At 50.4% G+C, this 13,631-nt stretch overlaps 1 protein-coding gene across 3 annotated transcripts in view; it reads right to left on the reverse strand.

Annotated features, from left to right (window-relative positions):
* SYNPO (synaptopodin) overlaps nucleotides 1–13,631 on the reverse strand; it is a 74,105-nt gene that overhangs the window by 44,926 nt on the left and 15,548 nt on the right. Inside the window, exon 1 of one of the 3 annotated variants that reach the window (XM_074379110.1) lies at nucleotides 12,980–12,996. The exons of the other annotated variants lie outside the window; for them this stretch is intronic. The gene's annotated coding sequence lies outside the window, so the exon portion shown is untranslated. Of the gene's footprint in view, nucleotides 1–12,979; nucleotides 12,997–13,631 lie in introns of those variants that run through there. 3 annotated transcript variants of the gene reach the window in all.

Raw genomic sequence — 13,631 nt, forward strand, 5'->3', positions numbered from 1 at the left:
CTTGGCGGAAAGGGCCGTCAGAGTCCACAGAACCCACTGTCGTCATCTCAGAGAGAACTCTGAACCCAGAGGGGAAGGATTCACCTGCAGTTGTGTGGCAAGCCAGAGACAGGCATGGCACTGGAACCCAGGTGCCCAGATCTTCCAACTCTGGCTCCTTACAGAAGCCCTGCTCCCTCTGAGCGGTCAGCCTCCACTTCTCCCTCCCTTTCGCCTCTGCATGAGTCCAAGCAGAGGCCTGCAGAAGCAGAGGACAGGCTGAGCATCAGGTGCTCCACAGTCTGAGGGCCAGCCAAGACACCCCAGGGCTCCTCCTGTTGGCTTCTGCAATGGCCTCGGGACCCTCACATCCCTTCTGCTGCTGTGTGTGCAGTGGGGGAGGGGCACAGGCTTTGGCATCAGGTCTGGGTTGGAATTCTTACCCAGTGGCTGCCTGACACTGGACATGTCTCTTATCTTTCTAAGCTTCACTTTTCCTGCCTGCAAAACAAGGCTTAAAACAGAATCTACTTTCCAGGATTGTTGTAGACATTAGTAGAGAAAATACAGGCTTATTCCTTTACACTGCTGGGTGCTGCTCACCTGCTGGGCTCTACAGACGCTTGGGGAGCCTGGCAATCGGGGACCCAAGTGCCTGGAGTGCACAGACTGCAGTGATTATAAGGCACAATCCAGGCTCCTCCTGATTCCCCATCATCTGCAGAGTCTCCATGGGTCAAAAGAACCTCCCTTGTGCTGCAGAAGAAGGAAAAGGAAGCCAGGGCTGCTGAGCCTCAGGGCTTAAGCAGGTGCATTGCAGAGGTTAGGGTATGAGGCCCTTGTTCCGACTCTTCCATTGACTCACTGAGTCATGCTGGGGAAATCACAATATCTAATTTTATCGGTGAAAGACTATAGGGTAGAGGGAGAAGCATTCCAGGAAGACTAGACCCTCCTTCCTCCAAAGGCCCTACTGCCCAAGGCTCCCTACCTGACCTCCCCACCCACTGCCCCTTCCTATTTCCATCCTATACAAAGTCTGATCCATTGCCCTGGAGTGCAGCTCTGAATGTGTTGTTCACCTGCTCAAGAGCTTTCCATGGCTCCCTGGTGCTCACAGATAAAGCATCACTGCAGATGCAGACTCAAAGGCAAATCTTATGATTCTTGGCTGAGGGGAATGAGAAAGGGCTTCCTGGGGTAAAGATCATCCATCAAGCCCAAGTGAAGGCAAGAAGGCAGAACTCTGAAGAACCAGGCGGGCTTGGATAGCTGAGTTTAGGACAGGTATGGAAGGGCCGAGAAGGTGGCCAGCTCGTGACAGGCTTTGGCTGCCTAGACTCTCTCCTGCTAGCTGTCGGGGGCAGCCCTTGGAAACTACTCCCACGGCCAGAGCAGAAGGCAGGGGACTAAACAAAGGGCTGGCAGGCAGGGGTCCCAGCAAGAGGAGAATTTTGGGAGCAATTTCTTCAGCGGCTGGCACAAGGCCAGGCACATAAAACAATAGGCCAGGACCAGTGGCTCACGCCTATAATCTCAGCACTTTGGGAGGCCAAGGTGGCATGGTCACCTGAACCCAGGGGTTTGAGACCAGCCTGAGCAACATAGTGAGACTCCTGTCTCTACAAAAAATTAAATATTAGCCAGGCATGGTGGCACACGCCTGTTGTCCCAGCTACTTGGAAGGCTGAGCAGGAGGAGGGCTTGAGTTCAGAAGGTCAAGGCTGCGGTGAGCCGTGATTGTTCCACTGCACTCCAGCCTGGGCGATAGAGTGAGACCCAGAGAGAAAAGAAAAAGAAGGAAGGAAGGAAGGAAGGAAGGAAGGAAGGAAAGAAAGAGAAAGAAAGAAAGAAAGAAAGAAAGAAAGAAAGAAAGAAAGAAAGAAAGAGAGAGAGAGAGAGAAGGAAGGAAGGAAGGAAGGAAGGAAGGAAAGAGAAAGAGAAAGAAAGAAAGAAGGAAAGAAAGAAAGGAAGGAAGGAAGAAAAAAGAAAGAAAGAGGAAGGAAGGAAGGAAGGAAACCAAAAAACCTTAACGGTGATAATAGATCATGTTTATGAAGTGTTTACTATGTCAGGTGCTATTCAGACACTTTATTAGCAGCAGCTCATTTGACATGCATCACACCGTTTAAGGAAGCTGCTATTATTATCCCCATTGTGCAGATAAGGAAATGGAGCTGGCATGACTCGCCAAGCTCACACAGCGAGTGAGTGAGTCAGGGTTCATGTCCTGATGGTCTAGCTCCCAATGGCACTCTGATCAGTAAGGCTGTACTATCTCAATGGTATAAGTAGTTGCTGAATTAAAGAATGAAAAGATGAATGAATGAAAGAGAGGGATGGGAAATGGAAGGATGGGAGGGGGAAAGGAGCTTCTCGCCAATGTGTGGTACATTGCCAGGCACATTGTAGGTGCGTATTTATCAAGTGAAACAATACATGTGGCGTGACCAATAAATTAGCTATAGGTATACCCTAGGGGCAAAATGGAGGCACCCTGGAGAAAAAGGTGACTCAGAATGGGATCAGATGGCTTGGGTGCACCTGCCCACCAGACCCCTGTCTGGCAGCACCCTTGGCACCAGACTGGGCTGGGGGAACTGCCTGGCCTGTCCAGAGCTGAGTTCTCCCTGACAACGGGAAGAAAGCTTCTGTTGTCCTTGCAAATCTGACCTATGTCCCTGCCTTAGTGTTTCTCTCCCAAGGACGGGATGAGAGCCAAGGTGGAGGGGTCCTTCCCCATGGCTCCAAAGGTGGGGAATCCCAAGCCCTTCCAACCTCCAGAGCTAGTAGCATGAGAAAGCCCAGTGTCTTCCGTTACCTTGCTATGTAGTCTAGGAAGAATCACTTTCTTTCACTGGACCTCAGTTTCTCCAGCTGAGAAAGGCCTTGGACAAAGTGATTAGTGAGGGCGGTAGCAGCAAGGTTGCTGCTACACCTGAATTCTTCTCGGCCTTGCCCAGTTCTAATGTTTTTCAGTTGGGGGAGTCAGTCCCAGAGGCATGTCCACCATGATCCCACGGTGCCGGCCCCTCCCTCTAGTCCTTCAGGGCAAACTGACCAATCTTTGCATCCTTCCTCCCTGCCTCAGCAGTCATCAGCATCAACCATGCTGGATGTCCGGCCTGCTGTGACCTCTTCTTCCTCCCTAGTCCTCTCCTGCCCTCCATTTCGCCCCACCTCCTGGGGCAGAAGGGACCAGTGTTGGATGGGCATGAAGTGGAGCTGGGGGGAGCCCCAGGAGCCACCGGAAACCAGCCCTTGGCACAAAGAGGTTGGGAAGAAATTCCAGCTGGGCACACTGGGTGGTCTTAGGAGAGGTAAGGTTTCAGTTCAGCCTCAGAATAGTGGGCAACTGCAGACAAGTCCCTGCATCTTACTGAATTTCAGGTGCCCCTTGGTAGAATGGAGACTCAGTCATTCATTTACTCATCTGTTCACTCATCGCATATTCACAGAATGCCTGCTAAGTGCCATCACTATTTTAAGTACTGGCAGTACACAGTGAACAAAAGAGAAAGAAACCCTGCCCACGTGAAGCTCACATGTTAGCTGGGGTGGACAGATAAATAAATAAGAAAGTATGTCAGATGATGTTAAATACGATGGAAAAATAAGCCAGAAAGGCAGCTTGGGAGTCCTGTGTGTCATTAAGATAAAGAAACTGTGGTATGAACATAACAAAGCTTAACAGATGCCGTTCTGTGTTTTGAATAGCATATGCATTTCAAGTTCACTATTATGTTAAATTCTCATATGCAATTATAAAAAAACATAAAACCAACATTAGGCAGCAAACTTAGAAACATAAGCCCTGCAAAGCCCTGGGAGACATATTTCTGAGGCTAATATTCTGACTATTCAATTGCTCACCATTTTAGAACATTCCTATTCCATTCTGAATATGTCTACTATTTAGAAATGAGTATGTTTTGTAATCCTGTATATAAAAAAATAAGATTTTGTATATTAGCATTCTTTTTTTTTAGAACATTCGTTTCCAAGTTCATTAGTGGTAGAACATCTCCTGTCTGTGAAACACATGATATGCAATGAGTCTGAGGACAGTAATAATGATACTGTATTTTTGTAAGGATTAAACAAGGTAACCTGTGTACATGCTCAATAGAAACAGCTGTTGTTATTACGATTACTGTTTTTGTGAAGTGGCAACTGAGGGCATTACAAGAGCTACCATTGACTGAGTGTTGAGCACGTGCTGGGCACTGCATCAGTCTTGTTCTTGTTTCTTCCTCACAACAACATAATGAGGCCGGCACCTACTGTTATCCCCCAGTTAACAGATTGAGGAAGAGGAGGCTCACAGAGGGTGAGTCTCCGCCCATGATCCTAGAGCAGGAAAATGACCAAGCTGGAACCTGATAGGCATCTGGGGCCTGGCGTGGTCACTGGAGGTTTTCTGAGGGTCTGGGGAGAGGCCATTTAACACAGCACGGAGTCCTTCGTTCTGGCCCTGGCTTTGCCATGCCCGCTGTGACCGTGGCCACATGCCTCCACACTTGGGCTTTGGTGACCCCCACTACACAGTCACAGGGCTGGGCCTGAGGTCTCAAAGTGCTCTTCCAGCTTTAGACTCCTGTGGAATCCGGCACCCGGGATGCTGGGGGACTCAAGCCTGTTCCAAATGGACTCACTGAAGCCAGCCTGCTCACAGAACCAGCCAAGTCCCCTGCACGTCACATCTATTTCTGCCCTGCTAGGTTTATAAATACATGGGCCAGGGAACCAGCTTCAGAGGAACTGGGGAGACTGAAGTCATGGCTATAAATACGGGGCCGGGACTGGCTGGGGTCAGGCAGGAGTGTGACAGGGCAGAGGCCACTCTGTACACAGTTCAGTCTCCCTTGGCCACACCAGAAAATGGGGACTCAGATGCGGAGGGACTTGCCCAAGGTCACACAGTCAGTGGAGGGGAGAGGGCTGGCGCACAGAGCCCTGGCTCTGAGGCTGCTGCTCACGGCCACTCCCTGCCACATTCACAGCGCCCCCTCACCCTGTCCCCCAGTTTAAACAAGAGACTGAGACTGATGCTATGATTTCAGTTTCTATAATAAACTTATGCTGCTAACATACTGCTTTTTATCTGTTGCATATATTGGGGCTCCCAAATAGTGCATTGCAGAAAGGGTTCAAGGACTAAAAATTCACAAAATGCCTAACCAGCATGGTGGCTCACGCCTGTAATCCCAACACTTTAGGAGGCCAAGGCAGGCGGATCACCGGAGGTCAGGAGTTTGAGACCAGCCTGGCCAACAAGGTAAAATCCCCATTTCTACTAAAAATACAAAAGTTGCTGGGTGTGGTGGTATATGCCTATAATCCCAGCTACTCAGGAGGCTGAGGCAGGAGAATTGCTTGAATCCAGCAGGCAGAGGTTGCAGTGAGTTGAGATCACGCCATTGCACTCCAGCCTGGGTGACGAAAGTGAAACTCCATCTCAAAAAATTTAAGAAATAAAAATATAAAAATAGAAAATGTTTAACTATATCTACCAAATGGGATCCCATCTTCTCCATGCCAAGTGGCCCAGCTGTGTGCTGAAGCCAGCCACACTGTCTCAACAGCCAATGCACACACCCTTTCCCAGCTCTGCATTCAGGGACATTGTCAATGGCTTAAAACGGGCCCTGGTGGGAGTAGCTACACCACGGAAACCGGCAGGTGCTACAAATCAAGGCTTTTTTCCTTCTCCAGAGAGCAAGTTGTTAGACGTTTATCCACACACTGCTGGTTAAACCATGGCTAGCGAATCCCCACCGTACTCATTTCCTGGCTGGCTGAACTGGCGCCAGTTGCTCTACTCCCGTGGGCCTCCAATCTTTCATCTGTGTGGTGGGAACCCTAACCACGCCTGCATCATAGCGACTGTGAGTGCGACCCGAGCTTATGCCCTTAAGGGCTAGCACGGCAGTTCTCAAACTTGTCCAACTCATCAGAATCACCTGTGGGTCTTTTACACGTTCCAAAGCTCTGGCCACACCCCAGACAAATTAAACTGCAACCTCTTGGGATTGGACCTGGGATCAGGGTATTTTGAAGATTCCCAGGTGGTTCCTATGCGCAGGTAGGTTTGGGAACCCTCACTCTTTGCAAGCACTGTATAGCTGCCTGGAGACCATACAGGGATGGGGAGAGTAAAGAGCCTTGATCCCTGCTCCATTGTTTTAACTTCTGGGATTTCAGGTAAAAAACTGTATTAAGAATAGTGGGGGCCGGGCGCGGTGGCTCAAGCCTGTAATCCCAGCACTTTGGGAGGCCGAGGCGGGTGGATCACAAGGTCGAGAGATCGAGACCATCCTGGTCAACATGGTGAAACCCCGTCTCTACTAAAAATACAAAAAACTAGCTGGGCATGGTGGCGTGTGCCTGTAATCCCAGCCACTCAGGAGGCTGAGGCAGGAGAATTGCCTGAGCCCAGGAGGCGGAGGTTGCGGTGAGCCGAGATCGCGCCATTGCACTCCAGCCTGGGTAACAAGAGCAAAACTCCGTCTCAAAAAAAAAAAAAAAAAAAAAAAAAAGAATAGTGGGGTTCATTCATTTTTTTTTTTTTCCGTTTAAATCCTTAACCAGCTGAAAGGAACCACGGGAGGAGAGGCTCTCATCCTCTCCTTTGCAGATGTGGGCCTGGCTGCCCCACACTCCAGAGCAGATGGGCCACAGGCTTATAGGCCCCGAGGAAGCGTCACTTCATGTGGTACACAGCTGGCCAGCCAGGGAGTTGGAGGGGCTTCAGGCTGGTCTCTCCTCCCCTTTTAGAGAGTCACACTGGCCCTTTTGGGCCGAAGGTTCCTGAAATTGGCTCTGCCTGCGAGACATTGAACTCCTGGCTTGAAGGACTTGGATTAAGAAGAGTGACATCAGTGCACAGTTCATGCCAAGGGCTTGAGGCTCAGTCCAGCTTCTCCCTGGACCACCACCAACAACCACCAGTGATAAAAATAATCATACTAGTGACTGACATTGACGGATTCTTCCTATACACTAGGCTATGCTACAGTGAGCGCCTCGAGAGGCAATATAGTATAGCACTGTGCTGTCCAGCATGGCGGCCACTAGCCATATGTGCTACTGAGCATTTGAAATGTGGCTAGCCCACACTGAGATGTGCTGTAAATAAAGAATACACACCAGATTTCCAAGACTTAGCACCAAAAAAAGAATGTAAAATGTCTCATTAACAAGTTTTTTTTTTTTTTTTTTACATTTGTTACATGTTAAAATGACGCTATTTGGAGTTTAAATAAATGCATTATTAAAATTGATTTCACGGGTTTCTTTTTTCTACTTTTGTAAAAAAAAAAAAAAACTTTTTTAGTGTAGCTGCTAGAGAATGTAATATGACGTATGTGCTCGCATTACGTTTCAGGGGACAGCACTGGAATTGTAATCAGGAGGCCTGCTCGTTGCTGCCACGGTCCAGTGCTGCATGCCGCCACATACCAGCTGTGGGACCTTGGACAAGTTCTATCATTCTCTGTTCCTCAGGTTCCTCATCTGTAAAACCAGAATAATAATAGTACCTACCTCTCATTTAAATGTGCCTGGCAAAGAAAGTCCTCAATAAAGGTCAGCTATCCTAGCACCCCTTGGCATTGGGCTAAGGGAGTCCTTGGGTTAATATATGACTCAATAGATACTGAGCTCCCTGTCACTGATGGTAAACAAGCAGGGAATGAGAAACTCCTCAGTGGAAATGAACTGACCCCAATATTACCGGAAAACGAGACCAGCACAGAGCATGGTAAGACCATAACCTCTTTCACTCTGGACATTCTACCTTTATTAATGCAGCCTAACATCAGATTAGCTTTTTTTTTTTTTTTTCCTTTCAACAGCTATGTCCCTATTGTGCTTGTGGTCCACAAAGACGTCACTAAACAGCTACCACTTTTATGCCATATCTCCCACATCCTGTACCTGGGCAGCTGGCATTTTGAGCCCAATGGAGGACCGGAGACGTATTTAAGTTAGTTTGGGGTCCTGCTGGCAAGAACTCTCAGTAAGGACTGGAGCCCAGACTCAAGTCTATCAAAAGATAATAACCTCCTCCCCCTACCTCACACGTAGGATGGAATAAAATAACAGAAGGGAAACAGGTTTTGTCAACATTTATCCTAAGCTACTGTTCGGGACACACTTGTTAAGGCTGGACGGAGAACAGTGTGAGGGCATCAGATACTGGACAGGGTAGAGCTGGAGGACAGAGGTACAGGCTCAGGAGCTGGGGGCAGGTCAAGGAAAGGAAGACCCCGGAAGAGGAGGCTGAAGGGCGCTGAGCCTGACTGCAGACTGGATGGGCTGGCCGGCCCCTGTCACCTGCCTCTCCTCCTCCCTGAAGCCTTGGCTCAGCGCACACTCAGACGTTTAGCCCTGCTTCTTCCGATCGCTCCCTGGACCTGAGAAAAGGCAAAATCGTGTTGCTGCTCCACAGGGCATGGCAATGCTGAAGGCGAGAGAGCCGGTCCCTGTGCCGGCACAGAGCGAGAGCCCAGCGCTCTGAGACGGTGCGGGGGGCGGGGCCAGGAGGGCGTGGCCGCCTGCCTTGGAGAAGCCATAAGCAAACTGTGTGGCCTTGGGCAAGTGACTTCCCCTCTCTGAGCCCCAGTTTCTCCATGTACAAATCAAATCAAGGCTAATCACGGTGCCCATCTCATAGGGTGGTTGTGAGGATTCAACAAGTTAACATACGAGCTTAGAACAGAGCCTGACACAGGGGAAGTGTCCAGTATACAGTAGGCATTATTATTGCTGTGAGGGGGTTGAGCCTGTGTAAGTTGTTGGGGCAGAGGGGAGCAGGTTGAACTAGAGGTAGCTACGGAAATAAACCATCCCAGCCTCTGTCCTCCAGCTTGAAGCGTCTCTGCGGAGTCTGTGCACGTGTGTGTCTATGTCTGTCTATGTATATGTATACATTGTGTATGTTCGTATGTGAATCTTGCATATGTGTCCACATCTGCATGATATCCGTGTTGTGTGTGTGTTTGTGTGCATGTTTGGGCTTGTATCTGTGTCTGTATGTCTCTATGTATTTCTGTGTGGCACTCTGTATGTATGTGTCGGTGTGTAATCTGTAATCGTGCTGCTTTGTGTGTATCCATGCAACTGTGTGTAAGTGTGATGTATATGTGTTTCTGGGTATGCATGTATGCATCTGTGTGTGTATGTCTCTATGTATACCTGTCTGTGTGTATTTGTGTGTCTATGTCGCCGTGTGTGCCTGTATTTATGCGTGTGTCTCTATGTATCCGTGTATCTGTCAATGTGTATATCTGTCAATGTGTGTATCTGTGTGTGCCTGTGTCTGTGCATATCTGTTAGCGTGTGTATCTGTGTGTGTGTGTGCATGCGTGCGTGTGGTGGGGTGCTGGAGTCTGTCTGCAGAGCTGCTGGGAGTGGCCCAGGAGGTGGTTCAGCCAGACCAAACAACCCCAGCGAGCTCGCGGCTCCAGGCTTTTCTCCTGCTTCTGTTTGCTTTCTTCCTCTCCTTTCCGGTCCCCTTTAACCCGTTCCTGCTCCAGAGGAGCTGGAAAGGAGGCCCTGTCCAGGTAGGTACCAAGGATCACTCCTTTCCCTCTCCCCATAAGGTTTTCTACCTTCTTGCCTCCACCCGTCCGCCCTTGCTTCATTGCCACGTTGATCCCAGAGGCCCCTTCCCTGTCTGAGCCTCAGTTTCCTGAATTTCCTCATCTGTCTATCCTTCAGGTATGAACCATCACACTATCCCTGCTGTCAGTGACAAGAAATAGCACTAGTCCTGACCACCCGCCAACCTGGGAGACTCAGGTAGAACATTCCAAGAAGTGCTTTTGGTAGTGTTTATGGTAAGATTGGAGACCAAGCCCTGGGCGAGAGCCCCAGCTAGGGCTTGGGGCCTCTGGCCACCTGACCTCACTAATCACAAAGTCCCCAGATGGGGACTACAGGGACTATCAGAGGGGAGCAATTGGAGGAGAAGAGGCCTCCAGGTTTCCATTTAGCTAGAGGAGTGCTCATTGAGCACCTACTATGTGCCAGGAGCTTAGGGTTGGCTCATGTAATCTGCACAGCTGCCTTGTGAGGTAGGTGCTATTCCTGCCCACCTTACCAACGAGGAAACTGAGACTCGGCAGGGCTAGGTAACCTGCTGGAAGTTACAAAGCCATTGGGGGTGGGGATGGGACTGGAACCCAGGCCCCCCTCATCTTAGGCATATCACTTGCTGCCCCATTCTCTGCTCTGTGAAATGACAATCACACCCCCTCCTTTAGCCAGCAGAGCTATCAGCAGGCCTGATACCCCCGAGCTACAATTTGTTCAGTGCCAGCTGCAGTATGTCAATCTCATCACAACCCATTTTACAGGTCAGGAAAGTGGAACAGAGACGCAGTCGCCTGGTGAGCTCTCATGGCTGCGGCGGGAGCAGAGCATGGGGTCACCTGGCCTCTCTTCTTTTTCTTTTTGCCTCACCCAGCAGCTAACTTCAGTTTTCCCTTGGCTAAAGTTAACACTGCCACCAACAGATCTGGATGTGACTCTATGGATAAACTACTTTGTCACCACCTCTCCACACTGCCCCTACCAAACCCAGGAAAAAGAAATCAAAGTAAAATCTAAGGAAGTCAAGAGTCCAGGGCATCACTGTCATTGGTAAGCTAAGTTCTAGAATCTTCAACCTTCATCTGCACCCCATTGCTCAGCCGACGGAGGTGACTTACCAAAGCAGACCACGGCTGTTTTTACAGGAGAATCTTTCTCTGGGAAGGAGTCGCTCTGTAAGTGCCCGTCCTCCCCACCTGGCAGTGCCACCTCCCACTCCCTGGCCAGGCAGATCGCTCTATAACGATGCCCATGCCAGGACAGCATGAAGCAGATCTCTGTTTGCCCTTGGCCTTGGGTGTAGCTGCTAATGGTTCACAGGACCCACAAGGCCACTGAAAGCCAGTTAGAATGTGACACCTTCTGGAGGCAGAGGCGATGCCCCTGACCACAGCCAGCTGCTTCCCCAGGGTTTGAAACAGAATTCAAGGGAATTGGCGCCCAAGGACTGTGGATGACTCCAAATGGCCATCTCCAGGAAGCCCAACTCCAAAACTCACAAGGCTCTTCCCACTAGGAAAGGCACAAGAGTCCCCTAGAAATAGGATTTTGTTTTATCCTAGGGCAGCACTAGAGAATCACTTTAGCCTCATCAAGGACAATGCCTCCTGGGGCCGGAGGAGAGGCGGGCCAGAGAGGGCACGGAGCTTGCCTAGGGCCACGCCGTGTGTTAGTGTCAGGGATCAGATGGACCCAGCTCTGTGCTCCTTCTGCATCTGCTGCCTCACCAAGAAGGGACTGAATTCATCCAAACCCAAGGATGCTGCCCACATCCTGCGGCCCAAGTTTGGTTCCTTTTGCCTGTTGCAGGACAAGACAAGAAAGAATGGTCCTGAAGTTGTACTTCCTTCAGCAGAGCAGGGTCAGGCTTCCCTAAATTGCTGGTGATGAGACAAATCACCAATGAATATCCACAAAAAAGCAACTGCGGTCACAAGTAACAGCAACAGCAAACCTAGCAGAAGAGGAGGGTAAGGGAGTACGTCCTGAAGGATGCCAGCTCTGAGCAGCTTCGCCTGGAGAAATGACTGGGGAGCTCTGCCAAAGGGCCCCCCCAAAACCCTTGCATCCTCCCAGCTCACCCCTCCCTGGCCAGTCCTGGGCTGGCGGATAAAACGCAGCCAAGTGGCCTGGGAGCCAGAGCTGAATGGCAGGAAAGGCCGAGGCCAGCGTGACCTCTCGCCTACCCACCCATCCTGGTGATTCAAAGCAAGGCTGAGGCCGGATAAAGCACTTGAAAATGTCAGTCAGGGGACAATCTCTTTCCCAAACTTCTTGCCTGTGACCTTAGGCATCCAGGTTTTACTCAGGATGGGCTGATCTTTTCCCCAGCTCTGTTCCTTCCATCTCCTGCCCCTTCCCACATAGCATTAACAGCATACACCACACACACACACACACACACACACACACACACACACACACACACACATCCTAAGGGGGCCACTGGGCTTCCCACTCTGTAATCACAGAATTACAGGGTGGTTGCTAGTTTGTGGGGGCCCAAAGATGGTCTACATAGCAGATCACACCTTCAGGCCGTAGACAGTTAAAACCAATGCTCTTAGGAGCATTTAAAATGATGAAAGCGGCTAGGCCTGGTGGCTCATGCCTGTGATCCCAGCGCTTTGGGAGGCCGAGAGGGAAGCATCGTTTGCGGCCAGAAGTTTGAGACCAGCCTGAGCAACATAGGGAGAGCCTGTCTCTACAAAAAATAAAATAAAAAACAGCTGGAAGAGTTATGATCATGCTACTGCACCCCAGCCTGGGTGACAGAGCGAGACTCGTCTCTAAAAAAATAAAATGTTGGAAGCATAACGAGAGCCCATTGCCAGAAGGGACAGAACACAAGGACCTTCTCCTGATCCCTGGCTTTTACTCCTTTGGGTCAATTATTCCTTTATTTCTATCTATCCGCTGGCTTGATATGCTACTTAGACACCCTTCCCTAATGTAGGTAAAAACAACACACACTCCTTGTTACAATGGAAATTGGCAGTCCACGTGGCAGCCTCTCATGGGCTGCCAGAGGTACACACACCAGACTTTGGAAAACACTACCCTGGCCCAACTTTGCCATTGTGGTGATAGGGAAACAGGCCCGGAGATAGGAGGAGACCCGTCCAACATCTGTAGCAAGGCAGTGGCAGGGCCACCACCAGAACCCAGAGCCTGGCCCCCAGTAGGGCTCATTCCTTAAGGAGAGATGATCCAGGATTCAGGTCACCTAGGCCCTCGAGGGACCCCATTTCCCACAGAGCCTGAGAGTGCAGCCTCCAGCCTTGCACCAAGGCTGAGCCCACATCCCGGTGTCCTCTGTGCCCCCAGATGGGTCTGGATGGCCCACCACTCTCTCCCCGATGGCCACGAGCAAGCTGTCCCTCACTCAGGCTAGGTTTCTCACCTGCCAGGGCTACAGTGGTTATGCCGAGTCCTTGGAGGTGACTGCTCTGAAAAAGATGAAAACAGACGTGGCAGCGGAGATTGTTATTACCTCCTTGCTCTACTTCTCAGCTTTTCCCCCAGGGAAATGGGTGGAGGTTGTACAGGTGCCAGAAGACTGAGCTGGGCTGAAAGAAAAGGAATGAAGGAGCCGGGCGCGGTGCCTCAAGCCTGTAATCCCAGCACTTTGGGAGGCTGAGGCGGGTGGATCACGAGGTCGAGAGATCGAGACCATCCTGGTCAACATGGTGAAACCCCGTCTCTACTAAAAATACAAAAAATTAGCTGGGCATGGTGGCGTGTGCCTGTAATCCCAGCTACTCAGGAGGCTGAGGCAGGAGAATTGCCTGAACCCAGGAGGCGGAGGTTGCGGTGAGCCAAGATCGCGCCATTGCACTCCAGCCTGGGTAACGAGAGCAAAAACTCTGTCTCAAAAAAAAAAAAAAAAAAAAAAAAGGAATGCAGGAGGATGGTGGTCATGAGGGAGTCTCCGCACTGGTGAGGACCACCACCCACTCAGGTGAGTGTCCCGTCACCCCAGAGGGCCCTCCCAGGAAGCAGCCAGCAGGCTCCCAAGCTCTGGGTGACAGGTAGGAGTGTGCCCAGGACTCAGG

Source organism: Saimiri boliviensis, chromosome 1, assembly GCF_048565385.1.
Source record: "Saimiri boliviensis isolate mSaiBol1 chromosome 1, mSaiBol1.pri, whole genome shotgun sequence".
In the NCBI taxonomy this organism is placed as follows: domain Eukaryota; kingdom Metazoa; phylum Chordata; class Mammalia; order Primates; family Cebidae; genus Saimiri; species Saimiri boliviensis.